The sequence below is a fragment of the Apodemus sylvaticus genome, chromosome 8 (assembly GCF_947179515.1).
Source record: "Apodemus sylvaticus chromosome 8, mApoSyl1.1, whole genome shotgun sequence".
Taxonomy (NCBI): Eukaryota; Metazoa; Chordata; class Mammalia; order Rodentia; family Muridae; genus Apodemus; species Apodemus sylvaticus.
In genome coordinates this window covers 54045604-54072093 of record NC_067479.1, presented here as the reverse complement: position 1 = coordinate 54072093, position 26490 = coordinate 54045604, and the positions used below count along the sequence as shown (strand labels likewise).

At 43.1% G+C, this 26490-nt stretch overlaps 1 pseudogene; it reads left to right on the top strand.

The window, feature by feature from the left end:
- The first annotated feature begins 24976 nt into the window (after nt 1-24976).
- Nucleotides 24977-25823, top strand: LOC127690681 (tRNA wybutosine-synthesizing protein 5-like; annotated as a pseudogene).
- The last annotated feature ends 667 nt before the right edge of the window (nt 25824-26490 follow it).

Here is a 26490-nt window from a genome sequence, read left to right as displayed (position 1 = left end):
TAGTAGCCAGAAGCTGGAAAGAACCCAGGTGTCCCTCAACAGAGGAATGGATACAAAAAAATGTGGTATATTTACACAATGGAGTACTATTCAGCCATTAGAAACAATGAATTCATGAAATTCTTAGACAAATGGATGGAGCTGGAGAACATCATACTAAGTGAGGTAACACAGTCTCAAAAGATCAATCATGGTGTGCACTCACTGATAAGCAGATATTAGCCTAGAAACTTCGAATACCCAAGTCATAATCCACATATCAAATGATGTACAAGAAGAATGGAGGAGTGGTCCCTGGTTCTGGAAAGATTCAGTGCAACAATATAGGGGAATACCAGAACAGGGAAGTGGGAAGGGGTAGATGGAGGAACAGGGGGAGGGAAGAGGGCTTATGGGACTTGCAGGGAGTGGGGACCCAGAAAAGGGGAAATCATTTGAAATGTAAATAAAAATAAATCAATAAAGAAAAAAATAAATGTAATCATTTGTCCCTAAAGTGTCTAGCCCCTGCCTCACTTCAGGGAAACGTGTGTGTGTGTGTGTGTGTATGAAATATATTATATTTACTTCTAGAGATTTGGTAGTAGAAAAAAAGTTTTTCTCTTCTTCTAGGCTGTAAATAAATTCTTCTACATTTTCTAATGAACTAGTGCTTCATATTAATATACTAAACATTTCATATTATTTAAAACTATTGTTTTAATCTTTTTTAAAGATTTATTTATTTATTAGATATAAGTACAGTGCAGCAGCAGCCTTCAGACACACCAGAAGAAGGCATCAGATCTCATTATGGATGGTTGTGAGCCATCATGTGGTTGCTGGGATTTGAACTCAGGACCTTTGGAAGAACAGTCAGTGCTCTTAACTGCTGAACTATCTCACCAGCCCAAACATTTCATATTTTAATCTCTGAATATTTAATCCATGTGGTTGAAAAACTTTTAAACAGTGGTGGTTTATTTAAAGATTTTTAGGGCCCGAGGAAAATAAAATTAATCGAAGAAAATCATTTGCTCTTAAGCTGCACCTTTAAGATAACGTGAACTTCTAAATAGAGTATAAGACATATGCAGACAAAGACACCATGATGAAACCCATTACTTTCCCTACTAACCCTAAAAAGTTAATTTAAAACTTAATTTGCTTTTTCCAAGAAGCTAGTATTTACCGGACACCTATGGTGTGCTGAGCCATGAAACATCTCCGTGTGGAAAAATACAAGCCGAAAATGAACTAGTTCCAAATAAAGAGGAGTCCAGTCTTAGAAACAGAAGTAAAAAATAAACCGGGTGCTCAGTACAGACCAGAATAAAAATGCCTGCATCTCCCAGCCATTGATATTTACAGCACTGCAGAGAGATGTTCTGCCTTCACAGCTGGGGCCGTACACCTTCTGGGGAGGAACTCACTCTTCTGTGCACGAGCAGACTTCCTTTATAGCACAGGTACTTATTTTCCAAGAAAAGATCAAATGCTCTTCTGGGCTGGAAGCACCCGCTAGGCCCTGGTGTTCAAGGGCTTCTCTCCTTGCATTCCAGACATGTCCAAACCAAAACTCGCCCAGAGAAGTTGCCCTGAATTTCAATGCAAGCTGTCGGTTGCTCTAGGGTTAAGAGAATATATCAAGTGGGGGCTGGTAGGGGAAGCTAGAAGTGGAAGGTGAGAGAATGAGCAAGCCTGGGTCTGAGTCAGCGACACTACAGGGGGTGGATTTAATATCAGGCCATACAGGGGATTTTTGCTAAAAGTAAGCTTCAGGGACTCTGCCTATCAACAACATGTGGGTCACTGAAACGCTGCTATGTTCATTCGCTCTTGGGACTGAACAAAGGTCTTGGGATTCTTTTTATTGACTGTGTATCAAAATACTGTGCTGTAAATCTGATACTTATATAAAGATGTAAATTCCCAAAGCCCTATTCACAGTGATTCTGTAATAGTTATTATGTAATACTTGTGTGATTCTTTGACTTGAGTTAATATTCCCTCAATGTCCATCATTAGCGAGTGTCTGCCGTTTGCCAGCATCAGTGGTGTGGGCCCCTGCTCTTTCTTTGCTGTGTAGCAGAGCAATTTGAGCAGATCTAGGACCTAGAACCAACTTGCTACCCAAGACAAATGATGGCTCTGAAGCAAGATCAGGAACTAAAGAACTGGTGTGAGACCCAAAAGGTACCTTTGATGTCTTTGGGCTCAACCCCTTATTTTAAAGATAAGGTAGCGGCAGGCACAGGCCCCCAGAACCCTGGACTTAATGACATGTCTCCCTCGTTTATCTCCTCATCACACCCATGAGTAAAAAGCCTCCCAAGCCCTCTCTCTTAATTGTATTTAACTCACATAGTTGCTATTTCATTTCGTTAATTTTTTTTAATGCGTGTGTTTAAAAGCAGGAGGGGTTGGTCATCATGGTAAGTTATGCACAGGAGGATAGCCACTGCTAACAGGAAGCAAGATCACCAGAGGAAAGGTTGGAGTCAGTGCCAGACAGAGCCCATCAGGGTTCGTCACTCGGGCTGCGTGACTGTGGTCTGGCTGCCTGACTTTTCTGAGCCTCAGTAACAATCATCTCATAGAAGACAAAAGAATAAAGAGCTGGTGAGATGGTTCTGCACATAAAGGTGCTTGCAACAAAGGCTGGAAAACCCAAGTTCAATGGCAGGAATGCATGTGATGGAAATGGCACATACACACACACACAACACACACACACACACTATGTATATGTGTATGTATATGATGCATATACAATGTATATGTGTATATGTATATGTGTATATGTCTGATGTGTATGTGTATATGTATGTGTATATGTACATGTATATTTCTATATGTATATGATATATATGTGTGTATATGTATGAGCTTTAAAGTTTGTTTGTTTGGTTTTTTTGTTTGTTTTGTTTTGTTTCCGAGACAGGGTTTCTCTGTGTAGCCCTGGCTGTCCTGGAACTCACTCTGTAGACCAGGCTGGCATCGAACTCAGAAATCCACCTGCCTCTGCCTCCCAAGTGCTGGAAATAAAGGCGTGCGCCACCACCGCCTGGCCGAGCTTTAAAGTTATATTATGTAAGGTAAAGCAGTTGAGATGATGAGGCATGGTTATAGTTAGTTATCAGGAACTATTTGTACACTACAATTGTGATAATACTCTGTATGCTTTTGTAGTATATAATACCTTTCACATATTATACACATTTCCCAGGTTACCAGAGATAATTTATTTTCATGTCATCGTCATCCCTATAGAGAAAGAAAAGGTTTTATTTCTCCTTTCCAAGTCCACAGTGGCAGAGACCTCGTCTCCAGTGGGGGTGGGGGGGTGAGGGGCTGGAGGAGCTGAGTCAGCAACTCCAACAGAGGACTAGGAAGCAGGGTTAATTTAGGGGAAGCATTTCAGAATAAACAGATGGATTTACAAGGTGTATCTCTGAGAACGCTTTGATGCCCGAGTTTAGGGAGTAAGGGTACAGAATAATTGATGTCTACATTGGCAGATCAAAGTATCCCAAGCATTGCGGGCTGGGCAATGAAACCCTTCTCACTTCTCCAACATTCAGTGTGCATATTTTGTAACCATAATAATAATTTGTCCCTGCACAGGTCCTTTCATCTGGGGAGGAGCTCAGAGCACTTTGAAGATGTTAATAAGAAAAAGACCTGCTAATTAAAGTCCCTTAAAAATGAAAAGTCTCCAGGTCGGCAGGAGGGCGTGGATGAGGACAAGGAGATGAATAGAGTCAAAGCAACATGACTTCTCCATCTGGAACCTGGGACTGGGACCCAGCTGCCGGGAGGAGGTGGCCCAGAGGTTGGCTGCGGCCGCTGCTGCCTGTCATTTCTCTAACATGCTGTTGGATTTCATGCAGCAATCAAGTGGCTTTCTCTAGGCAATCACAACAGATGTTAACAAGAATAATTCAACAGTCTGTGGCATTCTTGACTTGAAGAGCACACACTGACCCAGAAGCTTGGGATAGAAAACACAGAGGAGAGCTATGTTGGACATTTGCAATGAATTTTAACATCATTTGGCAAAGTTGTAGAGTAAACCCAGAAAAACAAGCTTAGAAGGACAATGACTTTCCAGCTCTTTTTAAAATTATTACTATTCGTGTGGTTTAAAAAAAATTGGGGGGGGGGGGCTGTTGTTCTTTTGAGACAGGACCTCACCAAGTAGCCCAGGCTAGCCTCCAACCTAAGGTTCTTCATCCTTAGCCTCCTGAGGGCTAGAATAACACTAGCTAGTGTTCCTAACAGTTTTTCTTCCAGAGGAACCAAGTTCAATTTCTAGAACCCACAGCACGTCACACAACTATCTTCAAGGCCAGTTCCAGGGAGCCCAAACACACATCGTGCACAGACATATAGGTAAGTAAAATACCCATGCTCATAACATTAAAAATAAATAAATACGATGTAATATAAGTGAATTTAAAACAATAACAAACCATATATATATGTATATACACATACATACATACATACATACATACATACATACATATATATGCCTAAGGAGATGGCTCAGTGGGTAGCAATGTTCACTGTGCAAGCCTGGGGATCCAAGTTCATCCAAGCACAGCACACCCACACAGTTCAGATGCCAGGGCTGTGCTGCAGGCCTGTAATACCAGAGAGAGGGAGACAGAGGCAGGAACTGCAGAGTCCTGTGTGACTTAGCAAGACAGTCTCAAAGTTAAAAGGAAATGAAAAAGATGTAGTTTAGGGTAGTGTTGGCCTGGTATACACAGGACCCCTGGTTTACTCTGCAGTACTGCCAATAAATAAATAAATATAAACAAATGCATTTTGAAAAAAAAAAGAGAAAGAAAACTGCTCATTGACTTGAAGTCTGCATTTGTTGGGCAAGTGACCTAATATCCCAAATTTCTCAACCTCCCTGCTTTCTCTTGGAACAAAGTCTCCTTTTTTCAAGAGAAAGCATTTGGCCAATTCAAGCCAGCTCCCTGGGGCATCTCCCCAGGGCACCTTTCCAGGGCCTGGCTTTCTAAACTTGGTATATTAATGGGCTGGGGCAGACTCCCTGGCTGACTCTGGAATCTCACTGGTAACTTCTAGACTTTTCTGCTTTCTCATGAGGCATCAACGCTTTTCAGTTGTAAATCAGTTTCCATCAAAATTCAAGCAGAAAGCTTCCCTGGCCCATGAATCCCTTCTGTTCTTTCTCTCTGGCCTGAAGTTCTCAGCCGCCTGAAACCCCTGTGCACTGGAGCCTGTCAGAAATAGCAGGCTGCCAGGCCGGGACCAACTTCTTCGATGGTCTCATAGCTAGCTAGCTACCGGGACCAGCTTCTTCCAAGATCATCCTCTCGATTTAATCAGCAGGGCGGGGGTGGGAGGTGGGATCTGTTTCCCACAGTTTGTGTAGGTTGGCTTGCCGCCAGTGTGCTTCAACTGAAAGAAAACAAAACTCTAAAATAGAAGGGCAAGAAGAAAATTGTGGAAATAATGAGAACCTGTCTTGCTGAGGTCTGGCCTGGGCTTTTTCTTTTTCTTCTCTCTCTCTCTCTCTCTCTCTCTCTCTCTCTCTCTCTCTCTCTCTCTCTCTCTCTCTCTCTCTCTCTCTCTCTCTCTCTCAAACTGGGGCTGATTGGAGACTCATCTTGGTTACACAAACTTGCCAGCAATTCAGGAGAGAGGAGAATACCCTCTGGTGGTAAAATCTATGTCTGCACCAAGTCTTCTAAATTTTCTTTGCACTTGGGCTCGCTACACACGCCTACGTTTGGACACAGACATCTACACACAGGGAAGCCAACTCGGTCTTACCCTTAGTGACACGGAGAGACACAGCATTAGAAGACCCACTCCTGCTGAAGACCTCTTTTGTCCTGGGTTCTTGTGTAAACACATTATGCAGATTCAAATTCTGAACTTTATCATACTGTTTCATTATGGGAAAAGATCTTTATCATGACACGGTATCCCAAACCATAACTGGTTTCTGCCTGCCCTTTGTTAATGATGAGTTTTGCTTATGGCTGTCTTTGTTACAGGCCCACTTTCTTTTTTCAAAAGGATTAGAGTTTTTTTTTTTTCATTTTTTAATCCCATTTATTTAGTTTGTGTGTGTGTTTGTGTGTGCATGCAAGTATGTATGTGTATGTGTGCATGTATGTGTGCCTGTACAAACAGGTGTGTGTGAGGGGTGCCTCTCCTCCTACCACGCAGGTCCAAGGGCTCAAATTCAGCTTGTCAGATTTGGCAACAAGCACCTTTATCCACTGAGCCGTCTCCTCCCCCGTCCTGACGTGAGATTTGTTTGATGTTCCTGGTGTGCTTCCCTTGTGCTTTGTGCTGTAACATTCAGATTGCATCCATAGCCAGGATCTCCAGTCTGCCTGTCGGTGTTGCTCCGCGGGTCTCAAGCTGACCGGTTGTACGGAACATGATCAAAACAGATGCTCAGGCTGTGCGCTTAGGAGGCCTGGGTGGAATGTTCCCTGGAAGTCAGGGTTCCTGTGGGTGCTGACCCGCTTGCCTTCCTGAGGCTGCGCCTTTGGCTTTTCCTTTTGGGACTAATGCCAGAGAGGTCACTGTTTCCAGTTCGGAATATTCCTTTCAGTCTCTGCTTTGTGAGAACTCTGCCGAAAGCCTTTTCCCTTGACCGTTTGTCCTCCTAAGTCAGAGACAGCTTCCGAGGCTGGGAGACTTTAATCAAGCCAGGGCCCTGCTTGACACCTGGGGCAACTGACTGCGCATGGCACTTGCCATTAAAAAGTAGAACATCCTTGGTCAGACGGCGGCCTCGGCCATTACCTTAAACATAGATCTGCTCCTTGCCAGGATGCCCAGTGGCCACCTTGCAAGGTGAAGAGTCTTCCTGGCTTGTCGGAGTCTTCAGAGATGTCACCCTCGGAGGTTTCCCTTGTTAGGTGCAGGGGGACTTCAAGCCAAGCAGGTGACTTCTTCCCAGCGGAGTGGGTTTAGGACCACACAAACCAGCCCTCTCATTCTCCTTGGTTAGTTACTTTCATTCTCCCTTTACTTCTGTCTGCCAAGTGCCAGTCCTGAAGCTCGATGGTGAAATCTATGATACTCAAAAAATTTATTACACCCTTACCGCAGTGGTCCTGAGCCTGTGGGTCGAACCCCTTTGGGGGCCAGAATGACCCTTTCAACAAGGTCACCTAAGACCCTCAGAAAACATGTATTTACATTCTGATTCATAACGGTGACAAGTAGCAAGTTACTGTTATGAAGTAGCGATGAAAATAATTTTATGCTTGGGGGGGGTCACCACAACCTGAAGAACTGTATTGAAGGAATAGCATCAGGAAGGTTGAGAACCACTGCCTCAAGGAGCTAACCTCATTTGACAAGTGTTAGCCGTGGAAGCCTTCTCATGCAGGCTTAAAAATGATGCAGGCATTAATCGAGACAGGCAGGCCTCCACGGCTCTGCCATAACTCAGCCTCGTTGTGCACATATGCTATCCAAGCTGCAGTGTGTGCAAGGCTGGGTGGGAGGGAGGAGCTGCAGGGAGGAGCAGATGTTCCCAGCCCAATTACCAGTGTGTGGGTGTAAGAGACCAAAGAACAAAGGAGGGTGGTGGGCAGGGTCGACTGGGAGAGGCTTAACTCAGGAAGTGGGGTGTGGAGATGGCTTGAGAGGAATCAGAATCAAAAATGAAAGCCTGAGATGAGAAGGAGTAGATCTGCCAGCCCGTCCAAGCTGAGGCTCCGGGATGCCTCTTTGGAAGTTGCTCCAACGAACTGCTATCCTCAAGACTGCATTTTGGATTTTCGGGTCAGTGTGCAGAAGCCATGAGCACACAGCTTGTGTTTCTGCGTTGCTGCTTTCCACAGGTTGTAGGCACAGTGCACACAGCCTTCTAGGCAGGGGAGAAGACATTCTCCTACCCATTCCCTCAGGGCTAACTCAGGCCCGGGGTTTCTAAAGCAGTTGCTCAACCGCCATACTTAATATTTAGGGTGCAAAGCATTACATTAGTACGTTGGCAAAGCCCGGCGCACCCAGTCCACCCTTCCTTCTATTGAATCTAGGACTGGGTGGGTCAGTCTCAGAAATATGAATGAGGAAGCCATCCTTCCCTCCTGTAAATAAATGCTGGCCCAGATAACTTCGAGCACCAGCCCTGTGGCTATTGTTCTCAAACATGAACTTATCTGTGTGAAATGATTGGAGACGACTCCTTGTCAAGGCGCTGGCGAGCTCTGCAGTTAAGATCACCTGATGCTTTCTCAGAGGACCTGGGTTCAATTCCTAGCACCCACATGGCAGCCCACAACCATCCGGGGGGATCCAATGCCCTCTTCTGACGTCTGCGAACACCAAACATGAGCACAATACATACATGCACATACATACATGCAGACAAAATATTCATACACATGACTGGGCAGTGGTGGCACATACCTCTGATCCCAGCACTTAGGAGGCAGAAGCAGGCAGATCTCTGTGAGTCTAGACCAGCCTGGTCTACAGTGTGAGTTCCAGAACAGTCAGAGTTACACAGAGAAACCCAAAAGATTAATATATTCATTCATACACATAAAAATGAAGTAAATAAATCTAGAAATCTCTAAACAAAAAAAAATAAAACAAACAAACAAAAACCTTGCCAAAAGCAGGACTTTGATGGCCACGTTGAAGATCGGATTTAGCCATACAGCAAAGTATCACTGCACGGTTTTAGTAAAACAGCCTTTTCCAAAAAATGTGGTATATCTACACAATGGAGTACTATTCAGCCATTAGAAACAATGAATTCATGAAATTCTTAGGCAAATGGATGGAGCTAGAGAATATCATACTCAGTGAGGTAACCCAGACTCAAAAGGTGAATCATAGTATGCACTCACTAATAAGTGGATATTAACCTAGAAAACTGGAATACCCAAAACATAATCCACACATCAAATGAGGTGCAAGAAGAAAGGAGGAGTGGCCCCTGGTTCTGGAAAGGGGAATACTGTTCAGTGAAACAGTATTCGGCAAAACCAGAACGGGGAAGTGGGAAGGGGTGGGTGGGAGGACAGGGGAAGAGAAGGGGGCTTACGGGACTTTCAGGGAGTGGGGGGGGCTAGAAAAGGGAAATCATTTGAAATGTAAATACATTATATCGAATAAAAAAAAAAAAACAGCCTTTTCCCTGTAAGAAACACCCAGGTTGGGGACATAAAACAAAAAACCCAAAAGACAGGGCAGTGGGAAGCAGACTTGTTCAGGGGTGGGGTTAGGGGAATAATAGAGATAAGATTGTGTGAGTAGAATGTGTTATATACGGGTATGAAACTGTTCAAGAATTTTTTAATATAGATATTTTATTACGTTTTTATTTACATCTTTTTTAAAGATTTATTTATTTATTATATGTAAGTACACTATAGCTGTCTTCAGACACTCCAGAAGAGAGAGTCAGATCTCATTATGGATGGTTGTGAGCCACCAGGTGGTTGCTGGGATTTGAACTCAAGACCTTCAGAAGAGCAGTCAGTGCTCCTAACCATTGAGCCATCTCTCCAGCCCCCTCAAGAATATTTTTTAAGAAAGAAGTCAGGGGATGGTAGCATACTTTTTTAATCCCAGTACTCGGGAGGCAAAGGCAGGCAGATGTCTATGAGTTCAAGGCCAGACAGAGCTGGGCAGGGAGACTCTATCTAGAGTGGGTAGTAGGATCCTCACTGTTAGAGCTGAGTATGGTGGTTCATACCTGAAAGTCTCTTACTTTCGGATTTTGCTGAAACTGGTCCGGGGGCTCCTGTTAGACATGACTTGACTTACGGCACCTACTGTTGATCTTGTCTGAGCTGTGATGCTCTCTACACTGCCTGCCTGGTCCGCATTTCCTGTCCTCAGCCAGTTTCTCCCTTCCCCTCTCAGCCCTGTCTGGAGATGGCTTCCATCCACCCTGTAATGATCTTGATGATCCTGAATGTCCAACTCAGCACCCACTGACTGTCTTAGCCCACAGGCCTCGCTCGCTGCCTTCCTCATACTTAGGGAAGTGTGACAGTGCTGGTTCTGATCCTGTGCCTAGAACATGACCTTCAGTCACAGAGCTGAGTGAGTTCAGCCACCCTCCTGGTTTTTGCTGGTTTGACTTGAAGGCATAGATTGGTAACTCCTAACCCCATGCTTGAAAACATGAAGGGAAATTCCACGACACACATGGCATGGATGACCGGACACCCTCCTTTGCAGAAATACTGGCTTTCTCCCTAGGGTCACTGACTGGTCTTTTATTTTGGTCTTCAGCCAAGACTCCCCCACTCATTTTGTTGCAGATGTCCTCTTGCCTCTCCTTGTCAATCATTATGTTAAAAAAAAAAAGTGGCACTTGGCATTGTCCTTGGTGTTATCAGTTAGATCTCTATCAGTGGAATTGAATACTAGGACATGGTACTTGCTCTAAGGTTAAAGGTTTCTTTGGAGAGGGCCCAGTTCTTTCAATCAATTTTTAAAAATAAGGCACTGCTTTCAAAATCTTGGCTTGAAAGTCTTTCCTCTGAATTAAGAATACTTATCTCTGGGTGTCTGAGACATCCCAAAGAAGATTGGCATCTCCCAGTTCTACCAGACAGCTGTCCTTCCCTGGAGCCTTGCACTATGTCTGGAAAAGAATGTGGACAGGGACGGTCACAGTTGGCCAACTGCTGTTGTGCTCAAAGAGGATCTAGCATTTAGATCAAGAATATCTTTTTAAAAAAAAAGTCAGGGGAAGAATATTCTACCGACCCTGTTCATTTACACACCACAGCCAAAGCCTTGAGCTCTCCGAAAGTTCAGTTAGTTTTAGTTCGGGACTCGAAACTCTTTGTGTGTTGCCAGTCATTCCTTCTTCCTGCATTCCTCCAGAGCAGGATGCTGACAAGTGGAAACAACCCAGCTTCCAACCGTGGATGAGAGACACTGAGGACTCAAATAACCAATCAGGGTGGCAACATGATGATATGTTACCCAAGGTACGAAAATGCTCCACAGAGCTAAACACGGTGGTCTCTGAAGCACCAGGGCTGGCTCCTGTAAGTGGAAAGCTCATGATGCTATGTGCAGGCCACGCTGTCCATAAAGGGTCAGTGTTCTGAGCTACCTTCTACCTGAGCCAGCTTTCTTTCAGAGGATGGCCACGAACATATGAACTCTAGAAGATTTCAGACCTTGGTCCTAACTGCTATGACAATAGGCTTGTGACCTCACCTCGCTGTGGCCCTGTTTCCTCCTTAGTAAGGAGATCAGTAAAATGCCTGCCCAAGAGCAGATACCTCAGAAACAGACTGAGTGCATCCCTTAGAACTCAACACATGCATGTACAATAAACACAGTTTTCTTTTGTTCTCATTTATTTACTTGTTATGAGACAAGATGTAACCCAGGCTGGACTGGAATTCATTGTATACTCCAGGCTAGCCTTGGGTTTAAGGCAATCCTCCTGCCTCAGCTTGTTCCATGTTAATATCATGTGGACGCCTGGCTCTCGCTTGCTTGTTGTTATTTATTGTGCTTCTTTGGAAAGGCTTCATTCTGGGACTCCTCATCCCCTAAAAACAGCAAAGGCCGCATGTCAGCCATCAGGGATGAGATGGAAACTTTCCTTCCTAGTTAAGGCGCTTCTGGTGCCAGAGATGCCTTTGAAGGGGTTAGGGAAAGCAGGAGACAAAAAGAGGAAACAGTTTAGTACCCTTGAAAGCATCTGCAGGAAATCCACTTTCATGTTTCAGTTTCTTAATTAATTAATTAATTAATTAAAATTTCCCTTTGAAATAGGGTCTCGCTTTTTGGTTTAGGCTGGTCTCCAACTCATGGCAATATTCTTATCTTAGTTTTCACAGTACTGGGATGTCAGGCATGAGCCCCCAGTCTTGGATTTAAGTGTTCTGTGAGTCTGTCCAGTCATGAGCACACACCCACAACCTCATCCTAGGAATCATATCCACAACCTTTTGATTAATTTTTCCCTCATGCTAAGCTTATGTCTACATACCTGACAAATCCTTCTACAGCATATCTATATCTATATCTATATCTATATTTATATCTATATCTACATATATACACACACACATGCCATATATATATATATGCTGTGTGGGCAATATATATAATATAATTCATTTATATATTATATAAGTGTATTATAAATATATAATGTGATATATATCCTCCATTCTTATCCTGTTTCTTTCGGTTGCACATTAATTTCCTTAATATTCATTTTCTTTCCTTTCTAGATGAAGATGCCTCCCCCAGTCACCAGGACTCACGTTCAGGTGCCTTCTGCTCTGCTGGATACTTCTGACCTAATAACCCTCCTCATCCTTTGCCACTGTAATAATATTGTGTGGACTCAAAGTGAGATGATAGAAGTTGTGAAATACGGTTCTCATATATAAAAGTAAGACTAGCTAAGTACATGACTGCTTAGTAATTATGGTAGTGTCCTGTCAGCATAATAATAGAGCCTACATCATTAGAATCATAAGATACTTTATTAATCCTTATTTGGGAATAGCATATGTCTATAATTTTAGCACTCCGGATGTCTATGAAGGAAGTCAAGAATCCAGGGCAAGCCTCAGCTACATATAAGCTCTTGTCTCCAAAAAAAAAAAAAAAAAAAAAAACCAATTTTCTCAAGACCTAGGATGAGGATACTGGTGCCTCCTGGTGTCCTAACTCTTACTGCCTGGAGATAACCTTTTAAAACAGCAGGGATAAAAAGCCACAAGTCTCATATTTAAGCTCCAGTCACACTTGAATAATAGCCTACTGTGTAGAAGATTTTATTTTCCTGGTTTAAACACAAAACAAAGAACGTCAATTACAGAAGCTGGGTGGGTTGCTCAGAAGGTAAGAACATCAGGTACACAAGCGCACATCGCTAGGACCCACATGGAAAGCTGGGTGTGATCATGCACATCTACAACCCCAGGGTGGTGGGAGCTCAGACAGGAGGATGGCCGAGAGGAGGCTCCTGGGAGCAGCCTGGCTCCGGGCTCAGCCATAGGCTCTGACTCCAGGCAATGGAGATAAAGCAGGCCACTTAACACCCTCCTCTGGTCTCTGCTAGTACTTGAATACATACACCCATGCGCACACGTGTGCACATACACACAACACACACACAGAAAGAAAAGCATCTATGCCACAGTTCTAAATAATAGAAAAAGAACTGGTCAGAACCGTTGACCAGTTTTCTCATAGGCCTGGGCAATTTAAGATGCTTTCTTTGTTTGATTGGTTGGATTGGCCTCGGCTTCTCACCTCTTCCGTTCCCTCCCCACCAGCAGAGATTCCTGTGCATACTAAATGCGGGTGTTACTTCTGAGTTACACCTATCTTTTTCTTCATAGGTTTTAGTTGAACCCCATCATTTAGATTCCCCTCGCACCCAATCCTTTTCCAGTGCCTACCTCCAACCACTGCCCTTTCTCAGTGCCCTTCAGTCAGACCGTTCCTGTGGTCCCATCACTGGGCATATGAGGAGCAGGGTGCTCAGGGCCATGGAAGATGTTTTCTTCTCGGTAAAACAGAATGGGGGAAGGGGAAGACACACTACCCTGGTGTCCGAGTTTCCTGCCTTGGGGTGTCGTTATATATGGCTACTTTGTAACTTGAGACAGAAAGCCAGAGCATTGATGTGAGACTGACCCATCCCCTGTTGTGTGGCTGCCGAGGTTACTTAGTTCAGCACTAATTCAGATTTATCTGTGAAGTTCACAGGATATTAACATTTTTACTCATCAGTACTCTGTAATACATGTTTAACATGCCTTTGTCTATACTTCTTAACCCCACAGGTAATAGACTTTATTTCCTCAAAGCTAGTCTCCTATTAACCAACTCGTTTCCTCTGTCATGCTAAGCACACACCCTTCATATACAACCAGGATAATAACAGTTTACATAGGCACCAAAAATGTTGGGACAAATGTCTCAGTGGAGTGAGTCCTGTGGCTGTTACGTTTTGACTGTGAAACATCCTGTCTAGGGGCATTTGATCTCTGGGCCCTGCTGCTGGTTTTGTTGTTTTATGTGGGTGTGGAGTCATTGAGAGGTGAGACCGTACTATAGAAGTGGGTCACTAGAGACATGCCACGTAAGTGTGTGTGTGTGTGTATGTGTGTGTGTGTGTATGGAGGTCAAAGGACAACCTCAGTGTTATTCCCATCATTCACCTGTCTCTCTTTATTCCCCCTCCCCCTTCTCTCTCTCTCTCTCTCTCTCTCTCTCTCTCTCTCTCTCTCTGTCTGTCTCCCACTGACTGAAACTTGTCAAGTACGCTTGGGCCAGTTCAATTGTCTCTGACTTCCCAGCACTAGGATTATATGTGATGGCCACCTAACTACTGCAGTTTATTATTATTATTATTATTATTATTATTATTATTATTATTATTATTATTGTGTGTTCTAGGGATCAAACTCGGGTCCTTGTATTTGCAAGGCATGAATTTTGATGATTGAGCTATCTACCTATCCCTTGGGGTAGGCTTTTGAATGGCATAGCCTGCCCCCCCCCCCCCCCACTCCCGGTTTCCAGCCTGGTGCTTTGTTTCCTGTATGCTACAATGTTGTTCATCTCTAACACGCCCTGCTGCCTTGGCCTGCTAGGCCTTACGTAAGCAGCACTTCCCATGCCTTCAGGAATCACAATTCTCATGAGCCAACGTAAGCCTGTTCCATACGTTGCTCCTGTCATGTATTCATGTCATGGGACACCGCTGCAGTTTGGATGTGGTATGTCCCTCACAGGCTCCTGTGTCTGCACACTTGGTCTCTATCCGGGTGTGCTGGCTCGGGGGGCAGGAAACTGATATATAAGACCCAGTGCTCAGCTTGGGGTAAGCCATCTGTATCAGCCTCCCATTATAAGGCTCAGCAAAATCCGTAAACCTTAAAAGAATAAAGAATATTATTTAAAAAATAATGAAATAAAGTATAATTGAAAGTCCAGCAGTAAGGGTGGACTTTTTTCTATTTTTTTTATTTTTTTACTAATTCACTACTCCCTCCCATCTGCCCCTCCCCCAGTCCTCCCCCATCCCCATCCCCTTCCCCTTCTCATCTGAGCAGGTTGGGGAGGGGGACCCTGGGTATCTCCTCACCCTGGCACTTCATGTTCTCTGCAAGGGTAGGCACTTCTTCTCCCACTGAGGCCAGACAGGGTAGCCCAGCTAGGAGAGCATATCCCACGTACAGGCAGCGGCTTTAGGGAAAGCCCCTACTCCAGTTGTTAGGGACCCGCATGAAGACCAAGCCGCACATCTGCTACCTATGAGCAGGGAGGCCTAGATCCCAGGGCTGGACTTTTGAAAGTTACAGTTCTGCCGGGCATGATGATACACACATTAATCCCAGCACTCAGAAGCAGACAGATCCCTGTAAGTTTGAGGCCAGCGTGGTCTATCCAGCGAGTTCCAGGAGTCAGGGTTACACAGTGAGATTCTGTTGCAAATAAAACAAGGAAAGGTATGGCCCAGCCCTTGGCACAGTCTAATCTTTGTTCTTGGCTCTGGCAAGATGTGAGCAGGTTGAGCCCTGAGCCCTAGACAATGAGACAGAGAAGCAGAGTCACAATTAGAACCCTGACATGTGACTCTGAAAGTCACACTTTAAAAACATTAACTTGCATCTTTATTTTGTGTCTCTATTTGTGTGCACTGCATGTGTAGAAATCAGAGGGCAACTTGTGGGAGTTAGTTCTTTCCTTTCAGGTGGGTCCCAGGTATTGAACTCAGGTCAACACACTTAGTGGCAGACACCTTTACTCCAAGCTGTCTCTGGGGCCCATGATGTCCACATGGCATACTGTGCCCCTTCCTTAACACTTAGAGGCAACTACAGCGGGATAAGCTTCTGCAAACTGTAGTAAGCTGGCTGCTCCCTCCAGGGCTCCACTTCGGCAAGAATAGGAATGAGAAACTTGGAGTCTGATGTGCCAGTGTAATCGTGTACCAGGAGATGTGTGCCCTGTGCAAAGGAGTCCTGGATCTGTTTTCCGTACATGTGATTAAGAGCCTGCCTGTATTCTCAAGATCAAGTACAACCCCCTCCTAAAGGCTCCTGGGTCAACAGTGCTTAGAAAAGGGAAGTTCTGTTCTGTCCCAAACCAGTGTTTTCAGCTCCTGACTGCTCTACAGATTAGCATCAGTCCCTGGACACGCCCTCTCTTGCTTGTCTTTCTTGGCAGGGCTCTCAGCAGGGATTTTTGCCCAATTTCTTGCAGATGCTAAAGGGGCCCTGTTTCATTATCTAATCCTATCAGTCTCAAAGTTGGTGTCCTCAGGGTGTACACTCCTGGTGCCTCATGGCTGCTGACCAGATCAAACCATGAGTTCCCCTGAAGCCTGCAAACAGATGCATGCTAACTCCACTCTGTCACTACAGTGGTTGCACAGTAGCCCAAGAAATGCATAACCTTGACTGCCTCAGGAAGGTGGTCAGTTTGTCTGTTTTTCTTTCTTTTTTTTTTTTAAAGATTTTTATTTGTGTGTGTGTTCATGAGCATGTGCCACATGTGTATAGATGCTCACAGAGGCCAGAAGAAGATATCAGATCTCTGATGTTCATGCTGAAGATGGAACTTGTGACCTTTGCAAGAACAGAAATTGGCTCTTAACCCCCGAGCCCTCTCTCTAATCCTGAGCTCCTTGCCTTTTCAAGGCTGCTATTCCAAGGGCAAGAATGAGGCACCGGGGCCTCTGTCCTTCTCAGAGCATGTGTGGGCTCTTTTTATAAAATGCTTTTCTTTCGGTGGTTGCTATTGCCATACAAAGAGATGGATTTTGTTTACAACCTTTTCTTACACATACACACACACACACACACACACACACAATTACAATTTGTTCTTGTTCCTCATATGTATACACTATTATCCACTCCCCCAATCCCACTCCTTGTTTGTCTCTTATTCTTTTTTTTTTTTTTTTTGATTTGTTTTTTTTTTCCGAAACAGGGTTTCTCTGTGTAGCTTTGGCTGTCCTGGAACTTACTCTGTAGACCAGGCTGGCCTCGAACTCAGAAATCTGCCTGCCTCTGCCTCCCAGAATGCTGGGATTATAGGCGTGCGCCACCACCACCAGACTTGTCTCTTATTCTTGAGCCTTATAAGGTAACTTAGTTTATCCAGTAGCAGCTTCCTCTATTGGAGGTAAAATTGATTTCTTAGGAAAACTGGTTAGAAGAGACTAGAGAAAAGGTGGTTCAAGTTTTTTTTTTCTTCCCAGTGACCACTTTCTTGGGTGATTTTTCTTTCTAGATGCAGTAGCACACCCGTATCTCTGATGTGCTTTAACCACAACAGTCCTTCTGTTTCCCTGCACCCTCTGAGGGCATCCAGAACAATCTTGACGTGAGCCTGCTCTACTTTCCCCTGGGCAATCTCTTGCTTTTCAACCCATTACTTCAAAAATCTTAAAATCAAAGGCCTTTTTATTCTTGAATACCCTAATTTAATCAATTGATTATTTCTCTTTGTGGAACATCCTGATACCACAAACACTATGAGTGCCTTGAGCCCTTGTAGGCCTGACCCAATAATGGCTCAAATATCCATCTTGTTCTAGTCACAAAGCCTCTAGAGTAGAAAAGCTAACACACTCACCGCACAATTCTAAACACTGTAGGAAGTATTTCCACCCATGCTTTTTGACTGAGTTTTCAAAATAATTATTCACTGGGCAGAATAGTATCTAGCACATAGTAGATGCTCATGAAACAGTTGAATGAGTGAAGAACTCAAAATATCCATTTTACGTATTAGAAAACAATCATAGATGAATGGGGATAGGCAGCACATACGTGTGATTCAGCACTGAAGAGGTTGACGGAGGAAGGGCAGTTCATTTCACAGTGAGTTTAAAGCAAGGCTGGGCTCCGTGAGATCCTGGAGAGTTACCATGCATGGGGAGGGAGGTGTATGGTGGAAAGGAGGAAAGGGGAAAAGGACAAGAAGGAAGAAAGATCCTGATGAGAGCAATCATGTCCGTTCGGGGCTTGTTTCTTCCCTGTTCCTCTCCTCTCCCTCTGTCCCTCTTGCCCTCAGAGCAGGAAAAGTTAAATCATTTGAAGTCAGCTCTCAGGTGCCATCAGATAGCAGCCCCGGGGCTCTCCAAATCATCACCATCAACACTGACTTAAACCCCTCAGATAAGCAAAGCCTTTAATCCTGAGGCGTGACAGCAAAGGGCAAGGCTCCAGTTTTCTATCTACTGTGGATAAGAGTCCCCTTCATCTCCCTTGTCTGGGGCGGCAATTATCCAAGTGTGGAGACATGCCCAAGAAAACTCAGAGGGCGAAATTAATTGGACGACTGTAGGTGGTGTAAGGACTCATAGAGTACTGACATAATCTTGGGCCTGTCACCCTCTGGCTGCCTGGCTAGCTCCTTCCTGGGCTGTGGGATCTCTTGGAAGCCCTTCTCCATCTCTACCCCTTCTCTGCTCTCCCCTGGGTCCTGGTCCTCCTTCTGTGCATGAGTCATTGCTGATGAACTTCTCTTGAATTTGAAGTTGAAGGATGTGATGGTCAGTCTCCATTGCTTTTCCTGACTCACGACTGCTTTAGTGGGCATTGGTAACACCCCTTCCACAGGCAACCCAGTCATTATCCTTTGTTTTTCTATGTGGGGTCTCACTAAGTAGCCCTAGCAGGATTGAAACTCTCCTGGGTAGACAGGCTAGCCTTGAGTTTGCAGCAATTCCTCCATCTCTGCTTTGTGAGTGCTGGAAAGATGGACACGACCCACCACACCCAGCCAAACTCCATCTTGGCTTCCCAACGCAATTGGCTATTTTTTTTACCCCCAATCTTAAGCACATAGCTAAGATTACCTTAATTCTCCCAACTTGTTTGCTCAAAGTCCTGGGTTCAGTCTCAGCCTCAAAACAAAACTGTAACAAATCAGCTGCTAGGGGTTTTCCATAAAGCCAAGTAGTTTTTGTAACAGACCCCTAGACCTTACTTAGTAGGCCTCCAGACCTTAGCACAACTGACTCCATGATAGAAGTGCTGTTCGAGCTGTAAAACTCAGCATATAGACAGCTCCACCTGTCAAAGCTAAAACAAAGATCTGATCCATTGAAGTCCATAGTTATTAGAAAGTCTCTAAATGTACTAACTTTGCTTTTTTGGTTTCTGTTGTTCTGCTTCTAGCTAACTGTTCTTGCTAGTTGAAATATGTTAACCCAGGATACGTTTTTTTGTGCTTAAAGGCTCACCACGAGAAAGGCTCACCATGAGAAAGGCTCAGGGCTACACTGAGATCGTAAACGTTCAGTGTAGCCATTGACTGGTTAATAAAAACTTTCTATTGGTTTAAAGCCATATCTGAGCATTCTTCTCTGGTATCTACAATAGTTTTGTTTTTGTATTTGTTTTTAAGTCCAAGATGTTGGAACTCATGTTTAAAATCTCAGGACTCAGGAAATTAATACATTGCCTTGAGTTTGAGACCATTCTGGGCTATGTAGTCTGTCTAAAAAGAAAAATAAAATAACAGCCCTCAACTCAGTCACTAGACTGGGTGATTTGATGCTCAAACCAGAGTCAGGCCCACAGTAGGCTCTGCCATGGACTACTTCTTAGTCACAAGTTATAGTTTCATGAATTCTGGTTGCATAGTAGAGGTAAGATAGCTGTTGACTTATATCAATTAATATCTTATTTTCTCTGCTTTATTATTCGCCCTATTAAGTTTTAAAATTTAATGTGTCTAAGAACAACTTTTTTGAAGTTACTAGATTTTGTTTTGTTTTTGTCTTTAGATTGGAACTCACTCTATAGTTTAGGTAAGCCATGAATCTTTATAAAGTCCAATTGGTCTTAAATAATGGCAGTTCTCCTGTCTCAGCCTCTTAAGTGTTGGAATAAGTCACTACCTCCTGAAACAGTTCTTCTTTTTCTTTCTTTCTTTCTTTCTTTTTTTTTTGAGGCTTTACAGTTAAAATGATAAATTAGAAGCTGTCCTCAGGTGACCTGTTTATGGAAAAGAATCCATATGTACAGGAGAGACTCTACTACAAAGAGAGAAAGAGGAAGAATTTAATCCACAAAGACAGCTAGAATCTAGGGATAGTGGTAGATGGCACAAGCCTTTAATCCCAGCCCTAGGGACACAAAGGCAGGTGGATCTCTGTGAGTTCAAGGCCAGCCTAGTCTACACAGTGAGTTCCAGGACAGCCAGACCTACATAGAGAAACCATGTCTCAGAAAAAACAAAAAGAAAAAAAGAAAAAAAAAAACAAGAAAAAGAAAAAGAAGAACAAGAAGCCACCAGAGCTCCAATGAGGAATAGAGACAGAGACAGAGGAGAAACCCCGTGCCTAAATTAAGCCAGATGGCCCTGGTAAAAAGAGGCCAGCAGTCGCACAATCCTATGCTCTTCACAAATTGCTGGTTTTGGTGAGACAGAGATTCTTCTGTTGGAAAGGTCATCTACAGAGTGGAATCCCATTCTGTGACCCCATGTGATTCGGAAGTCCAGCTTACCTCGGAGGACCTGAGAACAAAGGACAGCCACAAGACTAAGAACACGGATTCAACTTCCCACAGCCCCAGGAGGAGACAGCCCTGGGCGGCATCTTTGAAGAACAGGAGGCGGCCAGCTGAAAACTCATGCAGAAGGCTTGCTTAGCTCAATCAGTGACACAACACTTCCCCTCCCTCAAAGGGCAAGGAGCAGATCTTGTCAGCTAAGATGCCTGGAGTTAGAGAGTCCTGAGCCTGAGGTTAGCAGCTGGATGAACTTCTGGAACCACCTGTCTAGCCTTCAATGTTGCGGAGTCTGAAGGACATCCCTCCAGCTGGCTGATCTGTGCTTTGGCCATCTGGAAAATATAGAGTAAATCTACACATGTACAATCTCAGTCAGGGCTTTAACTGCCTTCCCACACTTGCCAGTCTGCTTGGGAAACACCTCCTAGCTAAGATACTTACGACCTGTCAGCAGTGCTCTTCAAACTGTTATACAAAATAGCAAGGGAAGCCGCATTAGTAAGCTCCTTCTATGCAGCCAATATTACTGTCTATAATATTATATATAGTATATAATATTATATACTATAATATATATATAATAGTATATATAAATTATACTGTGTATAATACAATTATAACATCGCATGTGAATAAAAGAAAGAAAGAAAACAACAAAACAGTTATCTGGGTGAAAATAGAAATAAAAATTCTCAATAAAATGCTTGTTAATTGAACTTAAGACACAATAAGACACAAGCAAGTTGATTTCATCCAAGAATAAAACATTGGTTTGACATATACAAGCCAATGAATACAATATGACAGATACTGTGATTTGAGGACAGAAAGCACATGTTCTAAGTAGATGCAGAAAATTTCCTTCACAAATGTCACCATCCTGTCTCAATAAAAGTTTTAAAGAAACTATAAATAAAAGGAATGGGACATGTTGAAAATTCAGGGAATAAGAAGGGGAGCTGGGTGGTTGTAACTAGAATACATTATGAACATGCATGAAACCTTTGAAGAATAAATAAGAGATGCTCTATTCTAAAAGGAACATATCTCAACACAGCGCAATAAAGGTTGTAATGACAAGCCATGGACAACATGATCAGTGGGGGAAACTGAAAGTGAAATGCTTTTTCTGTTGTCTAAACTGTGGAATGACACAAGGGTACCCACTTTCACTACCCTTATTTGGTATAGTGCTCAAAACCTTAGCTAGAGAAATAAGATAAGAAAAAAAGGGATACAAATAGGAAAGGAAAAAGTCTATCCCTATTTGTAGATGATATGATCTTATATTTTTTTTAAAAATGAAGATTCCACAAGAAAACTCTTAAACTGGAACAAAAGTTTCAGAAAATTAGCATGATGAAAAATCAATAGACAAAAAGCAGTAGTTGTTCTCTATGCTAATTGAGATGGTTTGAGGGAGAAATGCCCCCACAAGCCCAGATATTTGTATTCTTGGTCCCCAGTTTGTGGCACTATTTGGAGAACGTTATGAAACCTGCAGGATATCTAGTCTTGCTGAAAGAAGCACATTACTGAGGACAGACTTGGAGAATTTATGGACTGGTTCCATTTCTACTTCACTCTGTCTGCTTCACACTTGAGGCTGAAGACATGATCTCTCAGCCTCCTGCTTTGGCTGTCTGTTGCCATTAACGCATGTAGCTGCCAGCAGCCACATGTAAACCGGGTTACCTGTTGAGAGAATTTTGGGGTTATAGGGAAGAGGGGTGAAAAGAAAGTGCGGCTAAGACAATGTTCACTGATCAAAGCCGGAAACTTTAATGGCGCCAGACCTTTTAACAGTTTGGGCAAACCCTTCCCCCCAGACTCTAGGCTGAGTTCCGGTGGAAGTTGTCTAGCTTCTCTCGGAGGTCCTCGTCTTGACTGCTCCGGCAGCTGGGTGGGTCACCTGCTTAATTCAAGAATTCTTAGACCTGGAGGAACAATGAACTTAACCTTTACTTCGAGCGCTCCACCCTAGGTGGAGCAGGATCCTGGCTTTCTGGGAGAAGTTAACCTTGACCAAAGTCAAACTCTGACCAAGTGCAAGACTGCCCCAATATGGCTCTGTACAAACGCACCCACCATTAGAGTCTCTCTCTCTCTCTCTCTCTCTCTCTCTCTCTCTCTCTGTAACGCAAGTCATATTAACCTCTCATAAGTTGGTTGTGTTTATGGTGTTCTATCAGTAACAGAAGTCAGATAATACAGGATGTGGTACCAGAAGTGGGGTGTTACTATGTAGAATCAGACCATGTTTCTTTTTCGAGGAATATAGAAGATTTGGTAACATTTGGATAAGATTTGGATTAGAAAAATAACTAAATGTTATAAGCAGAATTTAATGGGCCATTCTAGCAAGAGACTTAGAAAAGAATCAGAAAAAAATAACCATATTCACAATGGCATTAAAAATGTCTATGAGTCAGCATAACTGAAGAACAAAAAGATCTCTTTAAAACATGGAGGAAACAATTTGAATAATATATTAAAAGTTTTAAAGACCCCTGTGGATTGCTAGATTTAATATTGGAGAAAAATGGGCCGGGCTGTGGTGGCGCACGCCTATAATCCCAGCACTTGGGAAGCAGAGGCAGGCAGATTTCTGAGTTCGAGGCCAGCCTGGTCTACAGTGAGTTCCAGGACGGCCAGGGCTATAGAGAGAAACCCTGTCTTGGGAAAGAAAATATTGGAGAAAAATGACTATATTACCAAAAATGATCTAAAGATTCTGAGCAGTCTTCATCAAGATTCTGACGATATTCTTCTCAAAGATATGAAACAAAACAAGACTTAAAATTCATGTGGATGTATAGATGAACACAATAGCCTAAGAAATCCCAAGCAGAAAGAATAATGGGAGAGGAAACATAATACTTAATTTCAAATTATATTATAGAGCCATAGTGACAAAAACTATGTGGTACTATTGCAAGAAAGACTCACAGACCAATATAAAAGAATAGAGGAACCAGAAACAAACCCATCCAACTAACACCTAATTTTCAACAGAAGTGTCAAAAATAAACATTAAAAAGACACCTCTTCCACAGCTCATTTTGGAAAAACTGATATTTACATCTAATAGTTGAATCTAAACTAGGTAAAATGATATGTGTCTAAAATACCAACACTAGGGAAGCAGAGATAGGAAGAGCAGGAGTTCACAGCAGGCCTCAGCTATGTAGTGAGGCAGAGGACAGCATTGACTACACAAAATGTGGTTTCAAACAAACAAGTACACAAACACATAAAAAAAAAAAAAGAACAAAACCATACCCGTATTCTCATCTGATACAAAAGTGAATAAAAAGATAGATCAAGGATCTTATACAGACCTGAAACTTTGAAACTGATAGAGGATGAACACTTCAAGGTACAAGTACAGGCAAGAACTTTCTGAAAGGACTCTAGCAGCACAGAAATAACCCCAAGAATTGCCAAACAGGATAATATGAACTTTAAAAAGCTCTATACAATGAAGGGAACACCCACCAGAGTAAAGAAACAGTCTACAAAATTTACCTATGGGGTAAAATCTCTGTCAACTGTACATCAGTGTTGGGATTAATATTTCAACTATATAAACAACTAAAAAATGAACTATCAAAGGAATAAATGGTCAAATCAATCAATAGACCAATGATCTAAGTAGAAATCCAAAAGAAGAAATCTAAATGGTCAGTAAATATTTTTTTTTTAGTAAATATTTTAAAATGCTCAACATCCTCAGCCATCAGGCAAACACAACTTAAAACTGCTCTAAGAGTTCATCTCAACCCATGCAGAATGGCTGACATCAAGAAAGCAAAACAGGGTGTGGAAGCACATGCCTTCAATCCCAGCACTTGGGAGGCAGAGACAAACAGATCTCTGTGACTTTATGGCCAGCCTGGCCTATCCAATGAGTTACAATCCAGTAGGACCACCGTGAGAGCTTTTTTTGGTTTTGTTTTGTTTTTTTTTTTTTAAATCCAATGTATAGGACCTAGAGACTTAACTCAGCAGTCAAGAGCACTGTATGGCTGCTCTTCTAGAGAATCTGAGTTTGATTCCTTGCACTCACACGACAGCTAGTTCCAGAGGTTCCAAAGCCTTCTTGTAGCCTCTGTGGGCACGCATGCAGTGCACAGATAAACACACAGAGAAACACTCAAACGCATAAAATAAAAATTAGTATTTTTAGAAATAGGAGACCTAGAGAAATGGATGGCTCAGGGGTTTAGAGCACTTGTTGCTTATTGAAGAGGACCTGAGTTCAATACCCAGCACCCACACAGCCGCTCACAAACTTCTGTAACTCTAATTCCAGAGGATCCAGCATCCTCTTGTGGCCTCTGAGGGTGCCAGGCACAAAGGTACACATCCATACATTCAGGTAAAACACCTGTACACATGAAGTAAATCTTACAAAAAGGAAAGTGTGTATGTGTGAAGTTAGAGAGAGAGAGAGAGAGAGAGAGAGAGAGAGAGAGAAGGCCAGACATGTCTGCCCACAGAGAAGACCTCTTGTGTTGGAAGGGCTCCACTTGGGATCTTGCGCAGGCGAACGGACAGTGGCTTGCCTGAGTCGAACTGGAGGGAGGAACGCAGTGAAGATGAACTTCATTAAACTTTACCTTTCAACATGTTGGCCCAGAGAGCAGCCAAAGAAGCACATGAAGAAGTCGTTCCAGAGGAGAGAAATACTTCTTACAAGCACTTGGAGAAGACCCGAAGAAAGATGTTGTAGATATCAGACAGCAGATTCCATCATTAGAGGGAGATATTAAGTTTCCCATAGTCTCCGAAGAGGAGCAGTTCTTTTCCCGTGTTTTTCTAATTAGTTCACCTGGATTTCAACTCTGGACTCACTATGATGTCATGGACGACGTTTTAATACGAGTGACAGGAAAGAAGCAAATTATGTTGTTCAATCTTTGAGATGCACAATATTTATATTTATCAGGTTCTAAATCAGAAGTGCTGAGTGTTGACAGCTCAGACTTGGATAAATACCGACTCTTTCCTAAGGTGAGGAGGTGTGAGCGTTCTCTTGAAGCTGGTGATGACCTATTCGTTCCTGCCTTATGGTTCCATACTGTAATTTCTGAAGAGTTTGTAGGGAGGGGCTATCATCTGGAAGCACCTTCCATGGGAATGCTATGACGCAACAGATACCTATGGCAACAAAGATCCTGTAGCAGCATCTGTAGTGGTGTAGATCTTGGACAGAGCTTTGAAAACACTGGCTGAACTACCAGAGGAATCCAAAGACTTCTATCACGCCAAATGGTCTTAGGTATTCAAGACAAAGCCTCCAGTGACAGTAAAAAAAAAAAAAAAAGATGAAAAGATGAAAAGATGAACTAAATGTGGCAAAACTTTAAAAATAAATAAAAATCAGCTCAAGTATTTAAAAACTATAAAAAGATATACATATTTAAAGATGCTTTTTAAAAACAGGAAAGATAAGTCTCAGATTTATGGTATAAAAGGAGAGGCTTATGTGATTTCTACTTGGTATAGATTTAAAATGCTTAGTGGAACAATTCTTGTTTTGTTTTTCGAGACAGGGTTTCTCTGTGTAGCCCTGGTTGTTCTGGAACTCATTCTGGAGACCAGGCTGGTCTTGAACTCAGAAATCTGCCTGCCTCTGCCTCCCAGAGTGCTGCCAGGCAGTGGAACCATTCTTTAGCTCTAAGATGTAAATAATTAAAATTCTCACTATCTATCTATCTATCTATCTATCTATCTATCTATCTATCTATCTATCTATCTAGAAGCCTGCCAGCCACCATACAACACAGCACAGGAGGAGGAAGACATCCAGAGACCTGTCCACTGCCATGTTACCCATAGCAGAGGGGAAGAGACTTGCCTGCCACCATTCCATGCAGTGTGTGTGGGCAGAGGAGGTCACCCAGAAGCCCACCAGCCATGTGGTCTGCCTGCAGCAGGAGCTATTACAGTGCACAAGTGCGTGGTGACAGATGGGAGAGAGAGAGAGAAGCAGAGC